This window comes from Puma concolor, chromosome B2 (genome assembly GCF_028749965.1).
Source record: "Puma concolor isolate L17-30 chromosome B2, mPumCon1.1.hap2, whole genome shotgun sequence".
NCBI classification, from domain to species: domain Eukaryota; kingdom Metazoa; phylum Chordata; class Mammalia; order Carnivora; family Felidae; genus Puma; species Puma concolor.
In genome coordinates, this window is record NC_141671.1 from 7,121,812 (window position 1) to 7,147,355 (window position 25,544).

At 43.9% G+C, this 25,544-nt stretch overlaps 1 protein-coding gene across 19 annotated transcripts in view; it reads right to left on the minus strand.

The window, feature by feature from the left end:
* Positions 1-25,544, minus strand: part of LOC147580697 (uncharacterized) — a 403,830-nt gene that overhangs the window by 5,931 nt on the left and 372,355 nt on the right. For 14 of the 19 annotated variants that reach the window (XR_015251004.1, XR_015251003.1, XR_015251002.1 and 11 more), the window contains one exon: positions 6,808-7,557. The gene's annotated coding sequence lies outside the window, so the exon portion shown is untranslated. Of the gene's footprint in view, positions 1-126; positions 7,558-25,544 lie in introns of all 19 variants that reach the window. The other 5 variants (XR_015251005.1, XR_015251006.1, XR_015250997.1 and 2 more) reach the window with 4 other exon arrangements.

The following is a 25,544-nucleotide window of genomic DNA, read 5'->3' on the forward strand; positions in this document are numbered from 1 at the left end:
TCATCTGCCCTCTGGCCCTCAATGATTTATGTCCTTTCCCCATGCAAAATATATGTACTTCTTCCCATGACCCCGAAACCTCATCTCATTCCAGCATGGCCTTATGCTTGAATTCCAGGTACTCACCCCCTAAATCCAGGTGCAGAGGACATTCATCAGGCACCCTTCCACTTGATTTGGAGACCTGTGAGCATATGAGATAGACTTTCTCTCCCTCATCTCCCCAACATACAACTGTACACCAGGAACAGGAAAACCGTAATAGAAACTCCCATTCAAAGACAGGGAATATGGAAGCCACATGGTAATCATTGGTCAAAGAAACTCTGGAATCTGTTGGGGTAAACATAAATAGTTCCTTGATTAGGGCCTGGGATGGTTTCCCCATGACTACTGGCTCCATCCTCTGACCTGCCCTTCTTTTCCATAATAAATAGCCAATATTTGTAGATGAGTAGCTTTCTTCACTACTTCCTGCCAATAGGAATCCAAGGGTCCCAAGGCCTCTGTTATTTGGAACTGTGTCTGTCCCTTTTAATCCAAATTGGAAGTCCTTCTGTTAATACAATTGCCTTCCAAGTCCCATAGATTTCCAACAAATCTCATTGTAATTCATCCCCTTACAAAACATATAAAGGTCACAAAAGCAGATCTCTTTGAAAAAGACTCCTCTGTAATTTTGGCCATGGCACAATGTCTTATAATTCTTAGATGGCTTTTGTTTAGCTGAAGGGCCTAATGTGGTACACCTTTAAGATGCTCAGAAACCCAGGGTTCCCCGGGTGGCTCAGGCTGTTAGGCATCCGACTTCGGCTCAGGTCATGGTCTCACAGTTCGTGGGTTCGAGCCCCGCGTCTGGCTCTGTGCTGACAGCTCAGAGCCTGGAACCTGCTTCGGATTCTGTGTCTCCCTCTCTGTCTGCCCCTCCCCTGCTCGCACTCTGTCTCTCTCTCTCTCTCTCTCTCTCTCTCTCAAAAATAAACGTTAAAAAATATTTTTAAAAAAGATTCTCAGAAACCCTATTGTCTAGCAGAGAGGGTCTAGGAAACATCACCTTATGTCCTTCAAAGGAAGTAACAAATGATCTTAAGACCTGACCCTAACCCAGACACCACCTTTTACCTACAATGACAGCTTTGGTCCTTCCCTGATGGCCGTTCTTTACTTTGAGAATTATTTAACACATGGAAAAAGTGTGAATGAGAAGCAACCATATTTGAATGAAGCCAACCCTGGTGTCTTTACATTTCTTTTTAATTTTGCCTGACGACCAAACTTTCCTCGTTAGTGCATCTCATGCCTTTTATCCCTTATCGGAGGAAGTACATTTGCGCTCTCAAATCCTGCTAGGAGATCTCCATCCCCAGGGCCACAACCCGATTAAGTACCTTCCTCCTCACCTGCCTTACAGGGAAGTCCGCACTCACTCCTCTACTGGCCCCATTCCCTCCAGTCACCAACATAACTTCCTTCCATTTGCCCATTCTTAGAAAAAGTCTCCTTGAGTCCCTTCAGAGTTCTGCCTGCCACCTAATCCCAAAACCAATCAGTAGCACGTGATGAAGCTTTCTGTCACAGGGACATCCCATCTGCGGGTACCAATCTGTTTGTTTGTTTTTCCATTTTCTATTGCTGCCTTATAAAAACACCCCAAGACTAACAGCTTATGATCTCTCACAATCATCAGTTGACTTGGCTGTTTTTCTGCTTTACCTGGTGTTGACTGATGACTGGGGGGTTTAAAACGCCCTCACTCGTGAGATAAGTTGGTGCTGGCTGGCTGTGGGGAGTCCAGCTGAGCCTGTCTGCCTGGGACCTTTGGTCTCTTTGCCGGCTGGGTTCCTCGGTTCTTTTCCAATTGCGCTCTCCATGTGCTGATCTTGAACATTCCCAAATGTGAGGTTCTCAGGGAAGTTAGGCTCCTTACACAGTGGCAGATTTCCACAAGCACAAAAAGCAAAAGCTGCCAGGCTCAGGTCCAGAAACGGCACAACAGCATTGCCGTCTCATTCCCTTGTTGAAGGCAAGTCACGTGCGCCGGGAGTGGGCCCCGGGAGGTGTGACTTACAGGGGACACAGAAGTCAACAGTCTGTCACAATAAAATGCAGTTCCCTTTGTTACAAGGGGATGATAGGACGTTGGTTCTTAAAGTGTGGTCCCCACACCGGCAGCATCAGCATAGCCAGAAAACTGTTTCCAAACACAGATTCTTGGGCAGCATCCCAAATCTACTGAATCAGAAGTTTCGGGGACAGGTGCACAAATCTATGTTTATCGAGCCTTCCGGGCAATACTGTTGCCGACAGAAGTTTGAGAATTCAAGGGCAAAAGAAATGCATTAAATTGCATTTGCATCATATGTGGAAAATGTGAAAGCGTAACCCACTTGTCAACTCCAAATATGGTTTAGTTAACTCATACTTTTTGACATGATATTAGTTATTAAAAACTCCATTTTGCTAGCAGGGTTCCTTGACTGTTAGAATAAACCATCCTCTCTAATATGAACATGGATGACAATTAGTTTACAATCGTCCTTGCTTCTACACACACGCTTTTTTCTCTTTGTTTTCACTCTTCTGTCGTTGCTGTTGTTGCTCTCGCTGCTGTTGTTTTTATAATATTTCGTGTTCGAATGATAAGTATTTTTGTCACACACAGTTGCTTATTCCCGGGATGTGAGCAAGGAGGTGGACAATGGTAAAGAAAGAAGTTAGCACACATGGTAAATATCGTCAGGGCCATGAACGACTTTTTTCTGTGACATTATTTTTGAAAACAACCTGAACGTGGAAATTGAAGACGAAGACACTCAGTTGGTAGGGGATTATCATCTTGTCCAAGAACATTTGCTAGGGAAATGATTATCCGTACATCCTGATCATTCTCTCTTTGGTCCAATAAAGTTATGCATGTGTCAGTAGCTCAGTCTGCTCCACGATCCTCCAAAGTATTCAGGTGTTTGCAAAATTAACCTCTCAAAATATTGCAACTGGAAATGGCCTATGGAATTTCATTAATTGATTAAATTCTCCGTGCCATTAAAGCAGCGCATTTGGTTGCCAATAAAAATGAATCATGGGAAGTGGTTTGTTGGGGCTGAAAAGGCAAAAATAAAAAGGCTTCCAATATCTCATTGGAACCAAAAAGAAACTTGTAGTGCTGATCTCTGGGCAACAACTCTGAGATCAAATGGCATTTGTAGCCATTAGACGAGGGCACTAACGAGAGCAGTCGTGGCCACAAAAGCCTTGAGCACGTTTTATTGTATTTCAGCAAATGCTCATGGAGCACATTATACGTGCCAAGCACCAGTCTCCGTCACGGAGTCCCTATACCAATCTTGTGCTGTAGTCAGTAGTCTTACCCCCATTTTACAAATTGGGAAACAAAGCCAAATAGCAAGGTCGGGATCTGAACTCATACAGACTTGCTGCAGAGTTCGTGCTCCTATCCAGTGTGGAATGGGTTCTTTACGTTGATCTTAGACTCTCACCCTGCAAATACTTGGTTGCGTACCAATACGGTGAATCGTGAAGAAGTTAAAACCAATTCTTAGAGTCTAACCATCTCAAATGGAAGTAGGGGCCAGCGTCATAGAGCAGATAATAACCTTCTGCATGCACAATGGCTTGATTTTAAAAGGCCCTGGACACACTCCATCTCATATGATTTACAAAATTCTCAAAAGGGCTTTACTCCAATCTGCCCTTATGGAAAAAAAGAAAAAAAGGCTTCAGAGGATTAACTGATTTTGACAGTTTGTACAACTAGTAGGGGTCACAGCCAGAATTATTTGCCAGTATACTGGTCTCAAGTCCCATACGTTTCCTGGAAACCCCAGAAATTCTCAAAAGTCAAGTAACAATTCACAAAGAAAGAGAAGCAGGGGTGATTATAACCAATACCCTCACCTGAACAGCAAAATCCCCAAGATACGTGGCCTTTAAAATGAAGTAAAGGTTTTCATTTTACTTTATTTCAAATAAAGTTCAAAGTTACACTTCTAATGTATCTCCTACTCTTACATTGCAATCTCTTTCTTTCAGTGGGAGAGACAGAAATGAAAATAGAGACCGACATCCGGGGTCACCCAGTCCCTGCTCTCTGGGTATACACACCCATGCAATCATGCAATATGAAAGACAGTGATCTTTCCCAAGTATGTCCCAGGAGGCAACTGGTTGAGAGTCATAACCGGGTGACATGGCATGGTTTTTCTTTCCTTAGAATACATAGACTGGCACATAAGATAGGTGATGCTTGGTGGCTCTCCCTATGGGTCAGTGTGTATTTGAAATAAATAATCAGTTCCAGGACCCCATTCCCACTCTGCCTCCCTTCCGCAAACTTCCTGAGCAGCCACTAAGTGTTAAGAAAGTTTGAGCACAAGGATAGAAAGAAGAGAAGCTGCACACAAATGGAAGGTTGGATATTTGGGGAGAGCCTCCAGCAAAGGCAACCAAGCAGGAAGCAACGTGGGTTACAGAGAAGTAGGCACGGGTGGGTGGGTTGGAAGAAGGGCAGGGCTTCAGAAGATTCAGATGGAGACGAACTACTCCCCACTCTGCTCTGACTCCGTCTACTGGCGTGACCTACCGCAGTCCGCCGAACTCGGGCTGAAGCCGAGTGGACGCTTGATACCATTCGTCGTGTGAATTTACGTCTGGAACGTCTGTGTCCCGGGCATTCAGGGCAAACATTGTTTCCGTTTCTTGCCCATTTCATGCCTCATTTCAGAGTGGCATGGTCACCATGTGGAAACTAGGGCTGCCAATTTTAACAAGTAGAGACGCAAGAATCGTGAAGCCGGCATTGCCTACATCAGGCGTCTCCTGTTTCCAAACTGGAGGATGGAGGTAGGGAGAGCAGCCGAAGTTAACAACAGTGGATCCCGTGTTTGCATGAGTGGCCTGTTTTCACTGGGAGGCGAGTGTGCATTGCATAATCCCTTGAGAGAATCAGATCGCTGGTTGGTGGGCCTCTGGGGCCAGAACACCTGTGCGGTGGAGACGCTCCATGCTCTGTGAAGGGCCTTCCCACGTCACATGCTTAGCATCTGGCCCACGATGGTAGCTGTTTTCTGAGGGCCAGTGGCTTGCAGAAAATAACTGGAGCTCTGTGGAGACTCTATTTCTGTCTGCTTTTCTCTCTGAATCTGACTACTCTCTTTCACACTCTGCCCTATCTTGGGTGGCTTTGAAGCCGAAGCCTGACACATTGAACCGGTTTATCAATGTCCAGTACAGAAGGCATAATCTATCAGTCAGTCCCTGACACATCAGGAAAGCGGGGTGGATAATAGAAGTTGGAAGGCACCACATGGAGGTCATTTCACTGAGAGTCCAATATTTCCCAGCGTGCTAAGGGGCCGTGTGTCTCCTGTAGTTTCAAACCACTGCCTTCTATGGCAAGGTCATTTCTATCCCGCTCCTGGGAGTGCTTAACCGTGCCTGGCAGAATGAGCGAGTGTCAGAACTGACAAAGAGGTGAATGCTAATTCATGTAAATGGGATGAGATTTGGACATTTATGTTGCTTTTATAATTTACCTACTTGGATAACTTTCAGAAAGTAGCGTATTTTTAAACACTCTGCCTTTCTTCCTCCCCTTTTTCTTCCTTCTGTCCTTCCTACCCTCCATCCACCCTCTTTCCCTTTTCATTTTTTGTTTGCTGGTTCTTTCTTCTTTCTTTTGTCTTTAATGTAATGTGAGAAGTCAAATCTGTAGGTAACAGACCTTATTTGCCTGGGCGAACAGAGTAGTTATTTTCTGAAGGCACATCAGGGGCCATTGTGTCTAAATTGACACCTGCCATTTAAAAAAAAAAAAAAAAAACCCTGCATTTCCTGGGATGCCTGGCTCAGTCGGTTAAGTGGCCGACGTTGGATGTTGGCTCAGATCATGATCTCAGTCGTGACATGGAGCCCGTGTTGAGCGTGGACTCTGCTTAGGGTCTCTCTCTCCCCCTCCCCCCAAAGTAAAGAAATAAACAGTTTTTAAAATGTACATTTCCTTCAAAAAGAAGGAAATCATGCTGTTTGTGGCAATAGGAATAGAAATAGAAGGCATTATATTAAGGGAAATAAGTCACAGCATCACTTATATGCAGAATCTAAAAAGGAAAAGAAAAGAAATAAAGTTGAACTCATAGCAAGAAAGAGTAGAATGGGGGTTGCCAGGGGCTGGGGGTGGGGGCAAGAGGGAAGGTGAAGTGTATACACTTACAGTTTTAAGAATAATGTCTGAGGATCTAATGTAAAACATGGTGACTGTAGTCGATAACACTATATCGTATAATTGAAATCTGCTAAGAGAGTAAAACTTAAATGTTCTCACCAAAAGAAACCCCCCAAAACAAGAAAAAAAGCAAAAAAACAAAACAAAACCAAAAACAAAGATAAAGATGTAGAGGTGATGAATATGTTGTTAGTTCAGTTGTGGGATGTGGGAATCCCTTGATAACATACACGTATGTTGAGTCATCGCATTGTACCCTTTAAAGGTCTTACAATCTTATTGTCAATTATATCTCAATAAATCTGAAAAAAAAAATTAAAGCTGAAAACAAAAATAACGACCCCCCCCCAAAATGTGCATGTCCTTTCTAATGGCAATTTGCCTTCTCTTCCATTTATTCAACTTCCTGGGAAGTAAAAGATGGTCCCATCATGCTGATTCTTTGCTGCGGCTCCAAAACAAAATTATAGGCATGAAAGGGTCCTGCACAAGTAATTCCGCAGAAGTTTGGGTCTTCCGACTGTAAACCAGCCTGAGATAAGAGTGCAGACGAGAGCCATACCCACCAAGACTGCTGAAGCCAGTGCCTGTCATGGAACATTCACTGGGTGGCACGAGCTGGCCAGTCAGCTGTGTATCCTCACCCCCTATCAAACGTACCTGGGAGTGTATTAGAAGAGAGAGGACCATGTTACTTATTGTATGGCAGCCTGAATTAAATATGTCCCTTTCTGGAAAATTCTCAATAGTGTGAGATTGGACAACAGCTTACCTGGTACCCACGCTGTCAGTGTAGGCGCAGGATATTATTTTAGATGCAGGTGCTTTCAAGCTGTGGTTCCTGGTGCAGGTGACTCAAGATACTAGTGTTCAACTAACAAATAGAATGCCCAGGCTTACCGGTGAACTTTTAAGCCCATGTAACAGTGATACTACCCCACATTTTTATGCAGAATATTTAAAATTAAAAAGAAAACTCACTTCGTGGTTTTTGGCTGATCTCTAGAAGTTGTGACAGCAATTCCCATGACCTCCATGTTGTTGGTTCATCACTTCCCTTGGCAATGTCCATCTCTCCCCCCCAACACACAGGGCATCCACATTTTCTTCCATTATCCCGCCAATCACTTTGCTGGACTTTACTTATCTTAGGATGATGCCATCCTTAATATTGTAAAACTCAGAATGAATCAAATTGAGGAAATGGTAGAGGGAAATGGCTAAGCTTCTTCTCTTTTGGAAATGCTGGTTCAATTTTTCCCATGAAGATAGAAGTTGGGAGGGTAAGTATATTTTGCACTAAAACCAAACTGATTCTGTAAATTTCACGAGAATAATGAGAGAAATTTACCAGTGGCTAACACAACTATTTACACTCAGCGGAGGGGTTAACAGGTTGATCACGTGTGATAAAATAGCAAAGAAATTCAGGTCATAAGAACTGAAACTCTTAACACTCAGTCAATGTTAGGAACTTCCTGCTTGCCTTCTCTCTAGTGAGAAGCAAGGTTTTATTTTACAGTTTTGAACATGCGATTAATGCTAGGAGATTATTTTTTTTAATCTCACCCGCTCCTGCTTGGCATGAAAATCCTTCAAGACAAATTAGTTCACAAGACATTTCTTTAGAAACGCCAGCTACCAAAGCAATCATGACATATTTAATGATCTGATTAGAGCTATTTTTTTGTGTGATTAGAACTATTTTGATATTTTAAATATAGATGGCAAGAAGTAAAATCTTTCATGTTTATGGCACCTTCTATTCTGGATAAAATTCAGTAAACTTGGTATCTGGAATACTAATCAGAATATTTGCTACCCATGAAAACAGCAAGCCAGCCATGAAAATGCCTGTCTTATTAACTGTGAAAACTGAAACACAGAGGGAAAATATAATCTGTTTTAAATATATTCTAGCATGCAGAGAACTGGAATGTATTTGGAAGGTTATAACTGGAATATCTCCTTGCTGTTTTCTAGGATGTGTTTATGTTTTACGTAGAATTAGCAGAGCCCCAAGATGAGGCACAGAAAGTGACCTTATATTCTTATCTGGAAAGGCTGGAAGAGGATATGTCAATATAATATTTTATTTGTATTCCTAGGTGCTAAGGAATTATCTATTTTTTTAGAAAATAGATTTTCTCCAAGAATATATGCAAAAGGGTTACAATTAAACTTCCTCCCTACAGAAGTGTGTAAAATTTTCCACCCTTGAAGCTATAGCATATGTATTTCTCAAAAAGACAAAAAAAAAATATTAGCAAACCACAAACACATGTGCACACACTGGGAAAATTGGATTGCTTTACTCAACCGAGTGAATAGATTCATTTATTGACTTCTGAGTCTCTATTTGAATATAAATGTGTGTGAAGTGATTATTTTTATTAACAACAAACAAACCAAATCTACAGAAATGGGAGCGGGTTGAACCTAGCATCACCAGCCAGGTCAGGTCCTGCTGCTGCCAATGACCTTGATTAGGGTAACAACTTTCTGCCTCTTTTCATGAGCAAAAACTCCATAATGTATTCCCACCCATTGACCGGGAAAGCTGTCTTTCCAATGTGAGTTGTTCCTATTAACCAGAACAGGAATATTTGCGATCTTAACATTTTCCCATAATTTTCCATAAAATTAAGGATGCGACAAGGATGTTGGCTCAGCGTAATCGTTTTGGTTTTTACGTTTAGGTGTCCATCGATACACAAATCATTCAACAGAGATGAACTCTAAACTTATGAACTCTCATAGAACTCTACGATCCATCAACTTCAAGAGCGAACTCCTACATACCTGTATAATCATTTAATTTTTCCAGTCTATGCTTTGTCTTCAAAAATATTTGTAAAGCTCCTTGATGACAGAAACCGAAACTCTTCTGAGAACATCAGGACATTTGTGTTCTTGACAGATTTGGCAATTTCCCATCTTCCCCTCCTGGGGTCTTTCACTTGCTTCCTTTTCCTTTTCCTCTCTTTCTCACAGTTAGGCAATCTGAGACTCCACCCCACTGTGCTAATCCCACCTGCTGGGGACAAATACTTGTTGACTTAATGGGTGCCAAAGCGCTAGTGGGTACAAGCTTTTCCCGCCCAAAGGAATGTTTTCAAGGACCGTGGAGCTCCCCGTGCTCAAAGGAGACAAATGTTTTTGTGTTAGGATAGGCAAACCCAAGTCCAGAGAAGGAAATATTCTGGAAAGTTTCCAGAAACATAAAACCTAAGAGCAGTGAGCAATCAAACCTGCATTAGGAGAGAAGCATTGTCCAAGTTACATTACAGAAGTGTGAGTATGTTCGGGATGTTGGAAGGTGGAAAGTACCAGGTGGGCGAGTCAAATCCAGGGCAAAATCTGACAAGATGGATGTTCAGAGAATCCAACTATGAATGCTCCAGTTCCTAGAAATTTGACTTGCTTTAGGTAGATCTGGCTGATGTATGAAGCCAGCTGGATTCTAGGTACCCCAAGATCACTATTTTATTCTATACATTGTTCCAGATCATGTGAATTTCTCTACACTGAGGACTATCCTCAATCATATAACACAGCAGGCCAATTTGTCTCAGTGATTGTTTAGAAAGAAAGAGAGAGAGCGAGCGAGCGAGAGAGTTGATAGATAATAGATAGATACAAGGAGACAGAGAGGAAGAGAGATTTTTGAACAGAGAACACTTCCCCTACCCCAAAGTGAATCTCCTATGGAACAGGAAAATGCAACACATACAGTAGAGCTGGTACAGGGTTTTGTTTGTTTGTTTGTTTGTTTTCCAAAAAGGACATATTAGGGACACCTGGGTGGCTCAGTCATTTAAGTGACTGACCCTTGATTTTGGCTCAGGTCATGATCTCACGGTTCATGAGATCGAGCCTCGCCTCGGGCTCTGTGCTGACAGCGTGGAGCCTGCTTGGAAATCTCCCTCTCCCCGCCCCTCCCCTGCACGAGATCTCTCTCTCTCTCTCTCTTTCAAAATAAATAAACATTAAAAACTAATAATAAACTGATGTGATGTCAGCACAGAGCCTGCTTGGGATTCTCCCACCCCCTCCCCCTGCACAAGAGCTCTCTGTCTCTCTCTCTCTCTCAAAATAGATAAACACTAAAAACTAATAATAATAAAAAAATCAAAAGGACATATTATAATCTTCTATTAGTATTAAGTGTAGAACTGTTACAAAGCCATTTTGGCCTAACCAATTCCATTTGCAAATGAAGGGCACTAAGGCCCTGGGGAAAATTCATGCAAATCCACCCAGGAATTTCTAAAGCTGAGGTAGGAAGCTATGTCCCCTGACTTGGGCCTAGTGTTCTTTCTAGTACATTATACTGATTATTTACATACCTCTTTCCTTTTCTTTCTGTTTGCTTGTTTACTTGATTGCCTTTGGTTTAAATATCTTCAAGTTCGAGGGGCGCCTGGGTGGCGCAGTCGGTTAAGCGTCCGACTTCAGCCAGGTCACGATCTCGCGGTCCCTGAGTTCGAGCCCCGCGTCAGGCTCTGGGCTGATGGCTCAGAGCCTGGAGCCAGTTTCCGATTCTGTGTCTCCCTCTCTCTCTGCCCCTCCCCCGTTCATGCTCTGTCTCTCTCTGTCCCAAAAATAAATAAACGTTGAAAAAAAAATTTTTTTTTTAAATAAATAAATAAAAAATAAATAAATAAATATCTTCAAGTTCGAACATTGATAAGGTATGACTGCACTTCCTTATTTAGTACTTTTACCAGTCTTTATTATTGTTCCTAAAATCTACTTTATGTTATTACCAACACACTTTTGGTTCAAATGTAGAACAAATTCACCAAGTATAGTTGATCTGATCATAAGTTCAAACTAATGAGGTTTCATTAATCACACCAAACCATGGAGTCATGGTCAATTTTGAAGATAAAAATCCTATAAAAGCAATTTACTTAAAATGTTTTATACTTGGTTTCATTGTTTTATAAGATTGAAGTCAATAATAGCAAAGTTATCTTTTTGTAATTAATTACAAGCTACAATAAATTGGTGGTTTTCTAATGTAGGATCTATCAATAATGAAAGAAACAAAAAGGACCTCATTTATCTAAAGGAAATTTTAAAGATAGAATGGTGGGCATGGGTGGAAAACATAAAAGTTTTTAAAAACTATAGAAGTAATTAAAACAACAAAAATGTTCTTTTTTGCTGTTATTAAAAAAACTTGTTAATTACTAAAAGGAACTTCTAAAAGAGTTCATCTTCACATTTCCAAACTAAAGGCTTGAACGAACATCTTCTCACCTGAGTGAATTCAAATTTGATACTCAAAGAAATTTCACATTTTGGGGATTGTTGTGAAACATCAAAGCCCTAAGCACAGCACTGTTTTAAATCATTACTGCATATATTTTATCACTGAGCTTTGAAATGTTATTATAGTCAAGAAGCTGGTTACTTTTGCTCACCATTCAATTTATTGTAATATGGCAACATGAATAGATATTTAAAAATTAAAAGTTCTGGGGGCGCCTGGGTGGCGCAGTCGGTTAAGCGTCCGACTTCAGCCAGGTCACGATCTCGCGGTCCCTGAGTTCGAGCCCCGCGTCAGGCTCTGGGCTGATGGCTCAGCGCCTGGAGCCTGTTTCCGATTCTGTGTCTCCCTCTCTCTCTGCCCCTCCCCCGTTCATGCTCTGTCTCTGTCGCAAAAATAAAAACGTTGAAAAAAAAATTAAAAAAAAAAAAAAATTAAAAGTTCTGTAAACGAAACTGAACTATTCCCATTTCCAAAGGCTGAAACATATATTTATCTAAATATATATCAATTATTATATATTATATATATGATATATATATGTAATAAACTATATTTTTCCGATAGCCATATGATTAAAATAATTAGGCAGGTATCAAATTAAAACAAATTCCAGGGGCGCCTGTGTGGCTCAGTCAGTTAAGCAACCAGCTCTTGATTTCAGTTCAGGTGGTGATCTCAGGGTTTCATGAGTTTGAGCCCCACATCAGGCTCTGGGCTGACAGCACAGAGCCTGCTAAGGATTCTCTCTCCCTCCTTCTCTGCCCCTCCCCTGCTCACTCAGCCTCTGTCTCTCTCAAAAGTAAAGAAATAAACTTTAAACAACAAAGAGTTAAGAAAAAAAAAAAAAGCCCCCCAAACCAAATTCTAGTTCTTTGACTCAAGCGAGTCGATAAGCAATGAGAATAAGATCATGGAGTCAGGAAGCAGAGAACCTGGTTTGGACCTCATTTCTATCGGTGTGACCCTAGCCTACTTGCTGAATCCTCTTACCTCACGGACTCCTTGCTTATGTATTGAGGACATTATCAACTAGCTGATAGACTCACTACAAGTGCGGAACGTATATTCTTGGTAGAATAAAGGGATTGTGATATTCATCATCACTATTTTAAGAGAATTTGATTCCCAGAATAACATCTACTACCTACAGAATAGGCTGTATGATCGTAAGTACCATCACTTGATCATTCGATTTGAATTTCCAAACAACCCATGAAGTAGGATGATAGAGTATTTTATTCTGTATTTTATTTTGACGTATTTTACTTTTGTAAATTGAAGATTATCGATTCATATGAAAGGTCAAACTAAATACTGAATCATCCATAGTGAAAGACCCGCCCCAAGGCCTTCTGTCATTGTTATTCTTCCTCGTGTGCATGACATGAAATGTTCCTGTTTCAACCCACCACACCACCTCCATCATCTGCCCAGGGCCAAGTGATAGCAAAAGCAGAGGCTGCAGGACAAGAGTGAGGCACAGAGACACATGCTGACCCAGCCAGCAAGGATAAGTCTTCACCCCTCAGACATTTCTCCAGCAAATACTGGAACGAGATGGCACTCGATCCCCACATGGTGGGAAACGGAGCATAGCTCTCAGTGCTTCTGCCCACAGCAGGAGCATGGCTGGTCACAGGCCACAGCCATGACTTCCAAAGGGGCCAACACATGGAATCTGACCACCAGTCACAGAGGCACCGTTTTTGAAAAGGCCACTGCCATGAAAATGAAGTATGAGAAGAGAAACATCTTGATTCTCACAGGAAATAGCTTGGTAAACATTCCAGCATATTTCACAGCAAGGATATCCCACCCGCTCGCACAGAACCCTTGTCTGCTCTGGCTATTACAGCTTAAAAAAAAAAAAAAAAAAAAGAAAAGAAAGACAGAAATTTTAAAAAAAGGAGTAAAAATAAAAGAAAATAACAGTCTTTCTTTCTTTTGAAATTTTCACATGGCTAGCTAGGGTTTCTTTTAATATTTCTAGCCCCATTAAACCCAGTAATATCAACGGAAAAACAGCCAGTCCCATTTCTGGAACAGGTAAAGTTCAATTCACTAAATAATGCTTTCAAGCCACCGGGGGAAGAAAAAAATCAAGTTATTACTAGAAAGTCAGGCAAATCCCTTTGTATTCATTCCAACAGCTGTTTAACATGATTGGAGGCCAAGTAAGGAAAGTTCAGGTAAATATCCCAATTTCGTAGAGTTATCCAGGGGTCAAAAAGGAGCTATGTGCTTTTGGGGGGATGGTGTTACATTTACCCTTAAAAGGCAATTTTTAATGGAAAAAGTGAAGCCCCTTGTTTTACAGACCTTAACATATTTTAGACCCAGAAACATGTGACCATTTTATGCTTACGTTGCACTGCCGAATGCAGGGCTAAATTAAGAGCCTTGCTCGGGGTCCCAACCGGCCAACGTCCGGATCAAAATCAGAGCCCTGGTCCCTTTGTGAACACCTTTCTCCCTGCCTTCCTACGCATCGAAGGCCACTTGCAGGGCTGAAATTCTATGTCCCTAAATAACATGTTTAACAGCGCAGGGCTTCCTTCTTGATTGCACAGATTATCCATAGCTATGTACCCTTCTCTACTCAAAAATCATCCTATTGGCCTATTTAAGTATTGGATTTTTGAAGACACGAGAAGTGGTGTCTGAATGTAACAACAGATCCCTTCCTCCCCCCACCTCAAGAAAAATACAATTTTCGCCAGCCAAAGCAATCATTACCTGAAAAAGCCTTGTTTCTGGCAGAAAAAAAAAAAAATCAATTTAATTATACGAGATGTGTCTTACGTTTTAATTGTTGTTAAGCATAGTACGGTATTGACAAAGTCTCCCTGGATCTCAGTTTACGAGCTTTCCCATTACTCAGATAACTTGCTGAGGAGGGGAAAAAAAAAAAAAAAAAAATCCATCATGTTACTTACAAGAACTGAAGCAGCTTTGTGCCCGAGTCATTAGGCCCCTTGACGGCACTCATAATGATGAATGTATCATTTTTCTTGCATGAAACACTGGTAACAAATAGCACAGCCAACTCTTTTCCAGCACTGTTATTCTGTTTTAAAAAACACTGACATTTTCTTAAACAGACATAATTTACAATTTTAAGGAGCACAACAGTGCCTTGGTGTTTGAGGGCCAGAGAGCAAACAACACCTCTTTCAGTAGGACCTTTTTTCGAAAAGGGATCTCGTGCTCAGTGAGTTCACTGTAGCTCAAGGCCAGAGAGACACGGTGGCAGGAACACAGACCATCGCTGCAGCATGTGGAGGTCACGACTAATGGGGTGAAGGTCATGACGAGCGGGGTCACAGTACAGTAGGGGTTGTCCGGAGAAAGGAGCCCGGGGAACAGCAGAGCTCAGCACACCCAGCATGGGAGTCCTCAGAGGCATCCCAGAGGGGCCACCCCCTTCGCCGGGGTTGAAGTGGCCACAGATCCTTCCCTCCCCGCCCCACGAGGGGAAGTCACAGCCTCCGAGACGCTTCTGCCCATCAGAGCTCTCTTTAACAGGCTCTTCTGTAAATTTCACACAAAGGGAGCCTCGCCGCTGCCCATGTGACCGGATCAATATCCAGAGCCATGTTCGATTGCTAGTGGGGTCAGCTCAGCCCGAGCGGGTAAGTGGAAGTCTGTGCACGATGCCGCGGGTCTGTTGTTTGGATGAGACCTTAGAAGCCAAGGTCATGTGTAAAGATTACAATTCCCAAGGTGTTATTTCTAAAATGGCTGATGTGCCTCAGTGCCCTTGGGAAGCTTCTCTTCCTAATAGTCCTTTACATACGTGATTTTTCTGTACTTTCTGCTCAGTTTTCCTTTAAACCTAAAAATGCTCCTAAAAAATAGTCCAGTTAGAAAGAAGAAACAAAGCCACTCTCACCGTGGGCATTTGGCTGCCTCCTCCCTGCACCACCAGGCCTGGTCAGAGCCTCTGTTCTCTGCACCCATGGAGCCCTTCAGGACCCCCAGACAGCCCTCAGCTAACAGCTGTCCTGTGTCCCTCTCAGTAAAGGGACTGGGGACAAGCTGCTCACGACAGAGTCCCCGGGGATGGACGAGGAGGCCCTGAGCGGGGTCTGCCCGAGAGACACCAGAGAGTGAGATGTGGTTTAATGAAGTAAAAGTGGTAAACTGAACCCAAAGAAGGACCGCCTCCCCAGAGGCCCACTTCTGAAGATGACTCATGGACTGGGGACCCTCCCCGAGGCCATCTTGGGAGGCACGGGCTCAAGATGGAGGGCCACATGAGGGAAGGAACCCGGTCACTCTGTCACCTCTGGAGCAGAGTCACCCCTTCCAGGAACGCTGGGTCAAACAGGGGCTACTGGCTCCACAGAAAGTCCGGGAAATCATAAGACCTGCCAGTTGTGATTGATTTCTCCTGAGTTGTTAGGGTTGGAATCCAGGTCTCTTAGTTAATACCTTTGGGGACATCCGTCCGCCCGGGGCCCCTGCCTGCTCACACTGGCCACATACAGAGGAGAGAAGATGACTCAGAAGGGTGGGATCCCTGGGATCTCGTGGGCAGCACCAGGCTTCCTGCAGCAGAAGGAAACCTTAAATCAGGAAAATGAGCCTCACCCAGGGACAGGGAGAGGGGCCCCACCACTCTGTCCTAACTTGCTCTGGTGTGAGAAAAGGGACATGGCCTGGCCCTGCTTTGAGCCCCCTAGGTCTGCTGTAGGGCCAGGTGGGCCTGGAGTAGCGGGGGCTCCAAGCTGCCATCAGCCCTTTGCACTTGCACCTGTGCCTGTGTAAGTGACATCCCTTTCTGTTTCAGGGCCAAGTTAGGGAGAACTGCTTTCTGGCCCCTGGCTGGCCTCCCCTTCCCCCGGCCCGACTACTCTGCCCTGGTTGTTGGGCACTTGTTTATCTTAGAGGCAGAACATTCCCTAGGGTTCTGAGCCATCGGTAGAGACCCACAGGACGCTGGCACTTGGAGACAGCGCTGTGGAGCGTGATGCAGCCATGGAGGGCCTGCCGCCCATCACCAGATCCACGTTCCGGCTGGCCTTGGAGCACCTGGGTGGTGGTGGGGGTGCTCTGTGGGTGATTTCTGAAAGCTGGAGCCGTGTCCCGGGCCTCTGTGTGTTTCCCTGGGAGATCCCGGTCTGTACCACGGTGCTGGTTTGAGTGTAAAGAGACTACGAACTTTAAGAAGTGTGAAGGCTCTAGGCAAACCGTGTTCTGCCTGCAACAAAGTCTGTGGCGAACGTGGTGAGAATTTCGCACCAGTGACACAGGCCGATGAGGCCCTCAGGCACCTGGGGCGGAGGCCGGTCCTCTCACATACAGACCTTGTGCTTGTCGGCGATGAAAACAAACCTGAGCAGGTCGTCACTCCAAGACGTCACCGTCAACTCCCTGAAAAAGGCACAGAGGAGCCAGCCCCCTAAATTTTCCCAAGCAACTGATGAAAAACCCATCTTCAAGGCATCAGAGAAGGACAGAGGACAACTTCAGGAGGAAATAATGGGTGGTTTGAAGGAAAGTCTAGAACCATCCAAACAAGAAGTTGCAAGATGGACCAGAGAGTCCAGGAAAAGGAGGAGGAGAGAGAAGGGCTGGAGCAGCCAAACGCAGGGATGCGGCAGGTCTCGAGGGAGAAACTCCGCCAGTTGATATCAAAGGCTGAAAACCTGCTGATGACCTTCCCTTTCTCTGATCTCCTTAGAGAGAGGGGCAGACAAGCAAAAGAGAAGATGGCAATGGCCCCATCCACCGGTCAGTAGTTTATCTGAAGAGTGTCAATGATGCTGACTTCAGGGTGTCCCTTCAAAGTACGAAGAGGAAAATCAAGAAATAGCCAGACAACTGTGGGAAGAAAAACAAGCGAATGAACAGCTCACAGGACAAATAACAAGACTCCAAACCAAAGAAGCACCTTTGTAGCGTGAAAATTCACAGCTTGAAAGTGAGATTCTGCGGCTGAAGCTGAAGCTTCCAATTCTGCCTGGACTACATCAAGAACACATCGTGCAACGTCACAGACAGTTGTTTGAGGAGGAAACAGGCTGCTTGGGAGTCGAGAAGAAACTTCCCAGCGTGTGTAGCAGCACGAACTGCACAAATCAGATTCCCAGCCTCTAGAGGAAGACGGCCGAAGACGGGCAAAGAATGGAGAGAAGCACTGCCTCCAATCGAAAGAGATCCGTGGGCGCCTGGGTGGCTCAGTTGCTTGAGCGTCTGACCCTTGGTTCCGGCTCAGGTCGTGACCTCCTGGTTCATGAGACTGAGCCCCGCCTCAGGCTCTGCACTGACAGTGTGGAGCCTGCCTGGGAATCTCTCTCTCTGCCCCTCCCCCATTCTCCTCTCTCCCCAAACAAATCAATCCTCTTCCCTGAGGACAGAGCTGGAGAAAGCTGGACGGCAGCTGTGTTGACTGGAGGAACCTCGAGGAGCTGAGAGAAGGAAAGGATCACCACAGGCAAATGCTGGCCAACGCCACGTCTGACTCCCAGCCTTTCCCAAGTGGCCCGTTGGCTCCCGGTGCTCCACTCACAGCCCACAGAGGCCCACAAGTGTCCGGGGGTCCCCTGGGCCACCAGCCCCCCAGGGAAGAGGAGGGTCACGTGCTGAGGGCTCAGGGATCGAGGCTCCCCTGCAGGTGTGGCCCGGCCCACGGCAGCCGGGTCCTGGTCACCCACAGCCTCGGCGCATCTGCAAGTGTCTTCTGTCTTCACAGTCGTTTTCACTGATCTCTTCTTGGTTTAGTTGCTGTCATTTAATTGCTGCTACGGTCGTTCTTATTCAAGTAGATATAACATAATTTTGGGATAGTGTTTTTCAAATAAAGATTCATTTGATATAATCTTGTGAATACATTATTTTCACATCATTGGACACTGCAGAATTAGATAATGTAAGTACTGTATTTTGATTTAAATAAAAAGTCCACTATTACTTTATCCATCATTAAAATTTGGCACGCATACTGAGATTTAAAACAATAAAGACCATTTTTGTATGGCATGAGCATTTTTATATGCCACCTTGAAATATATGAGCATGTATTAACCAAAGTCTGTACAAGAAATTTAATATTTACCAGAATAAATTTTGATTGTTTTTCTTTTAATGGGGGAAACCCTAAGTAGCAGCAATACTCATTCAAACTTCATGATTTTTCTATTAGATTAGCCCTGAATTCATAAACTAATTTTGAATTATTTTTTTAACATGTATTTATTTATGTATTTATTTATTTATTTTGAGACAGAGAGAAACAGAGCATGAACGGGGGAGGGGCAGAGAGAGAATGAGACACAGAATCGGAAGCAGGCTCCAGGCTCTGAGCCATCAGCCCAGAGCCTGACGCGGGGCTCGAACTCACGGACCGCGAGATCGTGACCTGAGCCGAAGTCGGACACTTAACCGACTAAGCCACCCAGGCGCCCATCATAAACCAATTTTGGAGAGCTTAAATTTTGTGACTTATTTTTTTTGTTATTTGTTTAAACGTTTTTCTCATTTGGTTTGAGATATTGGTTGTTTAAATATTTTTTAACTTTCATACAGTTAAAAGTTCTTTTAAAGATTTTATTTTAAAATAATAAAAAGTGGGGTGCCTGGGTGGCTCAGTCAGTTAAGCGTCCGACTTCGGCTCAGGTCATGATCTCGCGGTCCGTGAGTTCGAGCCCCATGTCAGGCTCTGTGCTGACAGCTCAGAGCCTGGAGCCTGCTTCCGATTCTGTGTTTCCCTCTCTCTCTGACCCTCCCCCATTCATGCTCTGTCTCTCTCTGTCTCAAAAATAAATGTTAAAAAAAAAAAAATTAAAAATAAAATAAAATAAAATAATAAAAAGTAAAAATTATTAATTTTTATTAATAAATGTGATTTTATTGTCTATATTTTATTAATTTTATTAGTAAATATGATATATAATAAAATATATTAAAATTTATTAAAAATAAAAACAGTAACCTCTACACCCAGCGTGGGGCTCAAACTCCCAAGCCCAAGATCAGGTGTCCCAAAATAAAAGTTTTCCCTTGATGGCAAACTCACACACACGCAAACACACACACATACACACTCACACACACACACACCACAATATAGATATGAGTCACCTTAAGTTAGGATGTCAGTAACAGAGGATAATCTAAAAATAAAGAAAGCAGAAAAATTAAAAAAGAAAATTAAAGAAAAAGGAATGGACAGTTATGCTTACAGTTTGTATATACACAAAAAAATATCTAACTCACATGTGCACAAGAGGAGATATGGGACAATATTCCAGCTGGAGACACTTCATCCCAAGTGGTGCAGGTGAAGAGGCTGTACTCGGTTTGCCAGCTGTGGCACTGACGGGGGAGGAGAGGGACGCGGAGACTTCCAGAAGCTGGCAGTAGGGGAAGCTGTGCCCATTCCTGGGCCTGGAGGGAGGAGGGGTCGTCTGGGCCCAGTAAAGCTGTCCTCCTGATGGCAACGCAGGAGGGAACAAGGCAAACCGGCTCCACTTTCCCTCCTCACATCCTCCCATTTACAGCTGGTGCCGGAATGGGTGGTGAGGCCGGGAGTCAGCCTTGGGCACAGAGCCGGCCAGGAAAGGGCGCAGAACTGATCCAGAGAATGACCAGCAGCACGCTTGAGTCTGTTCCATCAACAGTATGCACGCATTTTATTGCATTCATTCTCATCTATTTATTTTAGTGCAGGCAACCTCAGAGATATTGTGGGTTCCGTTCCAGACCGCCGCAATAAAGTGAATATTGCAATAAAGTGAATCGAATGAATTTTTTGGCTTCCCAATACACATAAAAGTTATGTTTACACTATACAGTCTAAGTGTGCAATAGCATTATGCTTAAAAGAAAGGTACACCCTTAATTTAAGAATGCTTTGTACCTGGGGGACCTGGGTGGCTCAGTCGGTTAAGCATCTGACTTTGGCTCAGGTCGTGATCTCACGGCTCATGAGTTCGAGCCCCACATCAGGCTCTGTGCTCACAGTTCAGAACCTAGAGCCTGCTTGGGATTCTCTGTCTCCTTCTCTCTCTGCCTCTCCCCCACTTGCACTCTGTCTCTCTCACTGTGTCTGAAAAATAAATAAACATTTAAAAAAAACACACTTTATTGTTAAAATTGCTAACCATCATCTGAGCTTGCTGGTGGAGGGTCTTGCCTCTGTGCTGATGGCTGCTGATTAGGTACTGGTTGCTGAAGAAGGTTGGAGTGGCCATGGCAACTTTTTTTTTTTTTTAAGAGAGAGAGAGAGAGCTTGAGTAGGGGAGAGGTAAAGAGGGAGATAGAGAATTTTCAGCAGGCTCCATGCTAAGCATCGAGCCTGATTCAAGGCTTTATCCCATGACCTTGGGATCGTTCGGACACTCAACTGACTGAGCCACCCAGGTGCCCTGGCCATGGCAACTTTTTGAAATACAACAACAATAAAATTTGCCATATTGGTTGAGCCTTCCTTTCACAAATGATTCCTCTGTAGCATGCAATGCTGTTTGATAGCATTTTATCCACAGTAGAATCTATTTCAAAATTGGAGTCAATCTTCACAGATCCCGCTTCTGCTAGATCAACTAAGTTTACATACTATTCTAAATCCTTTGTTGTCATTTCAACAATCCTAACAGCATCCTCACTGGGAGTAGATTCCATCTCAAGAAACCATTTTCTTTGCTCATCCATAAGAAGCAATATCTGTTCAAGTTTGATCATGAGATTGTAGCCATTCGGTCACATCTGCAGACTCCGCTTTGAACTCTAGTTCTCTTGCTGTTTCCATGACATCTGCACTGACTTCCTCCACTGGAGCCATGAACCCCTCAAAGTCATCCATGGGGGTTGGAATCAGCTTCTTCCAAACTCTTGTTCATGTTGTCACGTTGATATTTTGACCTCTTCCCATGAGTCACAAATGTTCTTAATGACATCTAGAAGCGTGAATCTTTTCCAGAAGGCTTTCAATTGACTCTTCCCAGAGGCATCAGAGGAATCACTCTCTATAGCCTTACAAAATGAATTTCTTAAACTATAAGACTTGAAAGTGAAAATGACTCCTTGATCCATGGGCTACAAAATAGGTGTTGTGTCAGCGGCATGAAAACAACGTTCATCTCATTGTCTGCCTCCATCAGAGCTCTTGGGTGACCAGGTGCATTGTCAATGACCAGTGATATTTTGAAAGGAATCTTATTTTTTTCTGAGCAGTACTCAACAGCGGGCTTAAAATATTCAGCAAGCCATGTTGTAAACAGATGTGCTGTCATCCTGGCTCTATTCTTCCATTTGTAGAGCACAGGCGGACTAAATCCAGTGTCGTTCTTAAGGGCCCTAAGATTTTTGGAATGGTAACTGAGTGTTGGCCTCAACCTCAAGTCAGCAGCTGCATTAGCCCCTGACAAGAGAGTCAGCCTGTCCTTTGAAACCAGTTATTGATTGCTCTCTAGCTCTGAAAGTCCTCTATGGCATCTTCTTCCAATAGAAAGCTGACCCACACTGAAACTCTGTTGTTTAGTGTAGCCACCTTCATTAGCTAGATCTTAGCTAGATCGCCTGGAGAACTTGCTGAAGCTTCTCCGTCAGCACTTACTGCTTCATCTTGTATTTTGGTGTTACGGAGATGGCTCCTTTCCTTAAACTGCACGACCCGACCTCTGTTGGTTTCACACTTTCCTTCTGTAGCTTCCTCACCTCTCTCAGCCTTCGTGAAACTGAAGGGAGTCAGGCCCTTGCTCTGGATGAGGCTTTGGCTTCAGGGAATGGTGGGGCTGGTTTGATCTTCTATCCAGACCACTCCATCTCTCTCCATATCAGCAATAAGATCTTTTGCTTCCTTATCACTCGTGTGTTCATGGGAGTAACACTTTTCATTTCCTTAAAGAACTTCTCCTTTGCGTTTGTAACTTGGCCAACTGTTCGTGGCAAGAAGCCGAGATCTGGGCCTATTTCAGCTTTCGACGTGTCTCCCTCATGGAGCTTAGTCAGTTCTAGCATTTTTAAAATATTTTTTAAAGATTTATTTATTTGTTAATCTATTTTGAGAGAGAAAGAAAGCAAGGGAGAGGCAGAGAAAGAGGGAGAGAAAGAGAATCCCAAGCAGGCTCTGCACTGTCAGCACAGAGTTCCACAGGGGGCTCGAATGCAGGCATCAAAATCAAGAGTCAGATGCTTAACCCTCTGAGCCACCCAGGCAGCCCCGCTTTTGATTTGAAGTCTGATGTGCAACATTTCCTTCACTTGAACACTTGGAAGCCAATGTAGGGTTATTATTTGGCCTCATTGCAATATTGTTACGTCTCAGGGACTAGGGAGGCCTGAGGAGAGGGAGAGAGATGGGGAATGGCCAGTTTGTGGAGCAGTCAGAACACACACAACATTTATCAATTAGTTTTGCTGTCTTATATGAGTGTGGTTCACGGTGCCCCCAAACAATTACAGTAGTAAGGTCAAAGTCACAGATCACCATGACAAATATACTGGCCATTAAAAAGATTGAAACATCGTGAGGATTATGTTTGTCATACCAAAATATGACACAGAGACATGAAGGGAGCAAATGCTGTTGGAAAAATGGTGCCAATAGACTGGCTTGACGTACGAACCTTCAATGTGTAAAAAACACAATGCCTGCAAAGCATAATAAAGCCAAGCACAATAAAACAAGGTCTGTCTATAGTAAATAGCCATGTTTTATGACTTGGAGAAAACGATGTCCGTGAAGGCAAAGGTGTCTTGTGTGTCCCCTATATGCATAAAGCTATCTGTTTACGTATTATGCATGTATGTGTATGTATATATGCAGATTTATATACACATATCTCGTGAATTATCATTTCCCTATGAGAACATGTTTGCTCTTATTTCTTGATGTACATGGCTTCTCTAACTTAAATATATCCAAATGAATAGAAGTTCAGAATCCCAAGTGATGTTACCACTGTATGACGTGTGGCCACTCATTTGTTTTGCCAACATCTTGTAAGCTCCTACCACGTTCCAGGCATGATGCTAAAAACTAACCACATGCACAGAGTTGACCTCCCTCATCCATTAACTCACAGCCACTTGAATACATTAGACCCCAAAACACAATGATAAACCAACATCTGAATTCAAGCAAAGTAAGAAGGAGGGAACAAGGCGTGGTGGTAGCCCTGAGGAGCAGGGAGTCCCTCTAATGAGCATGAGTCAGGAAAGAATTCTCCAGGTTGGGGGAGGCTTCTACTGTGGATTTGCACAGAAAGGGGAAGGCGAGTTTGCCAGGCAGACAAGGGGAGGAAAAACTCTGGGCAGAGGAATGAGCAGGTGCGAAAGCACAGAGGAAGAGCCCCGCATCCGTGTTCAGGTGGAATATAAAAGGGCAAGGCTCCCGGGCGCAGAAAGTCAGGCTGGACAAGCAGACAGGAAACAGCACATCACACTGTGCCCAGTGCAACAAAGTTAAGCAGCTTGATTTTCTTCCCAGGAAGCATCACCCTTGGGTCTCCGTGGAAACCAGTACTGTCAATATTTAGTAGGAAAACTTGAAAAGGAATTCCGTGATCAACTATGTTGAGAAAATTCTGGATTGAACATGTCTCCTCGCTGTAGGATCCTTCAGAACCATTACTGCTCTGAATTATGAATGCATATGGGTCTCCACGAGGGATTTTGGCTACATCAGTTTTTAAATGTATAGTCAACCGTTTATTCGTTTGCTGAAGTTTCTCTCTGAGTCTCTGTCATTTTTGTTTTTGTTTTTGTTTCAGAAAATGCTGATGTAATTGCTGAATAGACAGTGAAATATTTTAAACAGCAGAGCAAGAGAGACACCATATCGGTCTTGTATTCTGACATTTTTGACATTATCCTCTGGTCACAACGTGAAAGGCCTGGGCCTGACAGCAAAAGAACTAATTAAGAGGTAATTAGTGATCAGGAAGAAGGTCATCTCGGGCAGAGGGAAGAGAGACAGGAAGCGAACAATAGTTTAAGGAAATAATAGTTTGTCGAATCATCCGTCCCCTTGGTCTCCGCACCATATAGATTTCTCCAGCTATGGGCGACATGCGTTGCAACTTAGAGAAGCATAATGTGTCCCAGGCCTGTCCTGAAGATGAATATGATTAACATTAACTCATTGTTAGTTTGTGTCCTGTCAGCCCTTCTGGAGAAATCGGATTTGGGGCTGAGAACACAAACCCTATAGTATCCCCCCTAAATGTTGAGCACAAGGGACGGAAGGGGATGAGCCTCCCTCCCGTCTCGAAGGAGAGACCAATGAGTCCAGCAAAGAGCAGAGTCCTGAGGCCAGAGCCTCAGGTCCAGGGAACAGGTCACCGCCTCTGACAAGTTAGCCGAGAAGCCTCAATGGTGCAAACAGAATCACCAAAAGTCACCAAATGTAGAGCAGAGTGGATTGGGGGGGGGGTGCTCTGTGGAAAAGCAGGAGCACCCCAGGGACACCTGGGGGGCTCAGTCCATTAAGCGTCCAACTCTGGATCTCTGATCAGGTCACGATCTCACAGTTCATGGGTTTGAGGCCCACATCTGGCTCCGTGCTGACAGCATGGAGCCTGCTTGGGATTCTCTCTCCCTCCCTCTGCTCCTCCCCCACTTGCTGTCTCTCTCAAGATAAATAAATAAACTTAAGAAGAAGAAGAAGAAGAAGAAGAAGAAGAAGAAGGGCAGGAGTACCAAATTGTACAACAAAGCAAATGGGAGATGGGCCGTTCCCCTGGGGTCAAAGGTGAAAAAGCAGAGACAGGGTGTCTTATTTCCTACGCAGCCCCTTGAAACAGTATGAAAGTGCTGCCAGTGCATATAAATTAAACATATCCCCCTGTAGCTCTAATGTAGATAAATCCCTCAAATCATCAAGGACGGGGAGGGTGGAGGCGGGACGGTTGAGCGTGAATCTGGAGGAGGTGATGGGGTGAGAGGCGGGAAAGACTCACGCGAGGAGGGATTTCAGGAAGACCCCGGACATGAACGCGAGCCAAGGACAAACACTGCTCACCACACCAGGCCTTTTACTTCTATTTTTTAACCAAAAACAGGGCTGCACGTTTT